Source organism: Mesoplodon densirostris, chromosome 4 (genome assembly GCF_025265405.1).
Source record: "Mesoplodon densirostris isolate mMesDen1 chromosome 4, mMesDen1 primary haplotype, whole genome shotgun sequence".
NCBI lineage: Eukaryota > Metazoa > Chordata > Mammalia > Artiodactyla > Ziphiidae > Mesoplodon > Mesoplodon densirostris.
Genome location: NC_082664.1, coordinates 177,550,145 through 177,553,575, shown reverse-complemented (window position 1 = coordinate 177,553,575; position 3,431 = coordinate 177,550,145). Strand labels below are relative to the sequence as shown.

General features: G+C 42.8%; 1 protein-coding gene across 2 annotated transcripts in view; it reads left to right on the top strand.

The window, feature by feature from the left end:
• The window catches only part of DCLRE1C (DNA cross-link repair 1C), a 51,610-nt gene that overhangs the window by 386 nt on the left and 47,793 nt on the right, over positions 1-3,431 (top strand). The gene's annotated exons all lie outside the window — the stretch shown is intronic.

Sequence of the window (3,431 nt, the reverse complement as noted above, 5' to 3'; positions counted from 1 at the left end):
AATTCCTCATCGGTACCGCGGGACAGAACAGCGACCCCCAGTTGTCACTGACCCAAGCCGCTTTGATCAGGCACAGCTATTCGACTTTTGGGGAAGTTCTCCCAAGGCCCAATAGTCAGAGGTTGGCAAGATTTACTTAGTTCTTCCCCCATATCCTCGCGATCATGTTATAAAGACAAGTTTAGATGAAATTGTGCCATACCCGCAGACACTGATTAGCAAGCATGCACGCACTCAAATTAAACTTAAACATCCCGTCTATAAGCTCCGCCTCCTTATAGATGTTCTTTTCCCCTATGAAAGGTTCATTTTGGTCTAGAGGCAGGATGCGGTTTACTTTACAGACGGCCAGGTCAGGCAACCAGAATACCAAGATTTCACAGCTGGAGGCGGTTAGGACTTAAGCTTAGAGCATCACCCCCTAATGATATGGTCCCCGAGGCTAGATGCTCCAGGCAAGACTGGAGCGTCTCTAAAACATTTTAGCCAGTCTCCAGAGCTGGAGTACCACTAACTTCACAACCACTGTCCATTTTTAACATCTGGTATGCTGACTGACACGTCACTAACTTTACCTATGAAAACAGGTTTAATATTCATCGTGCTAATTAATTAGCACAGCCTTGGGCATTGACCAGAGATGAAGCTTAACTGAAGCGTTCTAGAAGCTGCCTCTTGGAGTGTGGACTCCCAGAGTAGCTTAAGTAGGATGCCCCCAACCCCTCTTTTGAGGAGTGACTCAGATACATATTCACTTATATATCACACGGTGTGATTTTAAAGTAAATTACAGATATCAAAACATGCCCTTCATCACACAGCTGGTGTGAAGATCAGCTGTTGTCTTGTGGGTGGAATCACTCACTTTAACCTGGTGTAAATCATTGAAATTTCTGCTTTTGGGAAATGGCTCTGCTTTCCGGTTCTAAGTCCCTAATTCTCTCTCTTTAATGACGAAAATCTGGACCTCCTCTATCGATTTGCTAAAAAAGCACATGAGCCTCTGTGAGGATCTTTCTGCTGCTTTTTGAGGACAATCTTTTTGTTTTTGTCTTGTTTTTCATTGAGAAGCCACTGCTGGATGAGGATATTTTTACCTTTTGTGTTGAGTCCGCCAGCATTTCTGAACTCACATGTGGTGGCCACAATTAAAGATGGATATGGGGCTTGGCCTTCATGTTTTGGAGTAGTGAGTTTGGAGAATGAGCTCATCTAGAGGAATTTGTTTGTTTGTTTTTGTATTTTTGTATTTATATTATTTATTGATTTTATTTTTTAAATTGAAGTGTAGTTGTGAAGGCAGCATCATTAGTTTGTACATTAAGCAAGACTCTCTCTTGTCCAGCATTGTATAATAACTTTTCCTGTGCTCTAATCCCACATGGGTCTGTTTTCCCAATGAGGATGTAAACTGATCAAGGGCAAGAACTCAACTTCTGCTTTCTGAGGTTTGCCACATTACCTACTGGGGGTTTTTAACCTTTTTGGGAAACAAGACTTCTTTGGATGTGCCATGGACTGAATTGTGTCCCCCCAATTCATATATTGAATCCCTAACCCCCAGTGTGACTGTATTTGGAGAAGGGGCTTTTAGGAGGTGATTAAGGTTAAATGAGGTCATAGGGGTGGGGTCCTAATTTGATAGGATTGGCGGCCTTCAAAGAAAAGGAAGAGGGATCTCTCTCCCTCCATATACACAGTGAGGAAAGGCCATGTGAGCACACAGCAAGAAGGTGGCTATTTATAAGGCAGGAGGAGAGGCCTCACCAGAAACCAACCTTGGCACCTTGATCTTGGACTTTAGCTTCCAGAACTGTTAGCAATACATTGTGTTTAAGCCACCCAGCCTGAGCTGACTAATATAGAACATCTAACAAGGTCTATGGACTCTTGTTAAAAAAAATGCACATGAACGTGTTAACATCACAGTTTGATAAAAGTTGAGGTGGGCCATGGACCCGCTTGATGCCTCTTTATGGCCCATCTGGAACCCAGCGCTGTGCTCAGGGCAGACTTGACTAAGCACCAATGCGGCCTGGAGGACACGAGGGGACCCGTGGCCCGAGATAGTGGCCCAGCGTGGGGGAGGACCCCTTCCGGAGACCACTTAAGATGATTTATTCTGGTCAAGGAAAAGGAAAAAGGCCCTGGAAGGGAGATGCTGGGTGCAGTCCTAGCATCACAAAGTAAACTCCCCAGAGTCCCTTGACTGGGGTGGTGGGCTGGGTCGTCTTGATGGGACGGGGTGCTGGGCACTGAGGTAGTTTGGAAGCCTGGAGCAGAGTCCTGAGTCAGCCTTGTGTTTGCCGTGACTCAGACTCTCTGGAAACCCTGATAAGGGAGAGTCCTGCCCTGGGATGCACTCATTGGCCTGAAAAGCATGGACGAGGAGTGACCTGAGGAGATGCACACTGTGAGGGGGCAGGTGGACTGTCCTGTGGCAGCACGTGTTTGGTCAACGTCACCCACTTGAGGTGCAGTGACGGCCTTGTTTTCAAGAGTTAAGGATTGTCACATGTAAATTTGAGGGCACGTGTGTTGGTGGTAATTAGGATAATTAGATTTTTTTCTTGTGGGTTATTGTTAGGCTGTGTAACATTGTCTCCCCATCAACCCAGCTGGACTGCCTTTGCCGTTTGCCTTCATCAAGGGTGGTAACAGGCAGTGTTTACCTAAATGAATCAAAATGCAAATGAAAGTCATTTTTGGTAAATGATTTGAGGAGGAAAAGACTTTCAAAATAATCTACTTGGTTATAGTTTTTTTTTTAAAGTAAAATTAACTTTCCAGCAGCGTTTATGTATTAATCTTAAAAGAGCTGGAAAAAAGTTATATAGAGAAAATAATTTTGTATAATTAGCTTTAAACTTTTAAACTTATTATCAGTTTTTAGAAAACTTATAATGAAGATTGTTAATTCGTGGTGAGACATCAGTTTTCATGGCTGAATAATATTTCATTGTGCATATATACCACATCTTCTTTACGCATTCATTCATTGATGGGCACTTAGGTTGTTTCCATGTCTTGGCTATTGTAAATAGTGCTTCAGTGAACCTAGGGGTGCAAATATCTTTTTGAGTTAGTGTTTTTGTTTTCTTTAGTTAAATACCCAGACGTGGAATTGCTGGATCATATGATAGTTCTGTTTTTAATTTTTTGAGGAACCTCCATTCTGCTTTCCATAGTGGCTGCACCAATTTACATTCCCACCAACAGTGCACAAGGGTTCCCATTTCTCCACATCCTTTTCAACATTTGTTATTTTTCTTTTTGATAATAGCCAGTCTAATGGGTGTGAGGTGGTATCTCATTGTGGGTTTGATTTGCATTTTCCTGATGATTAATGATGTGGAACATCTTTTCATGTGCCCGTTGGCCATCTGTATGTCTTGGGAAAAATGTCTATTCAGATCTTCCCATTTAAAAAA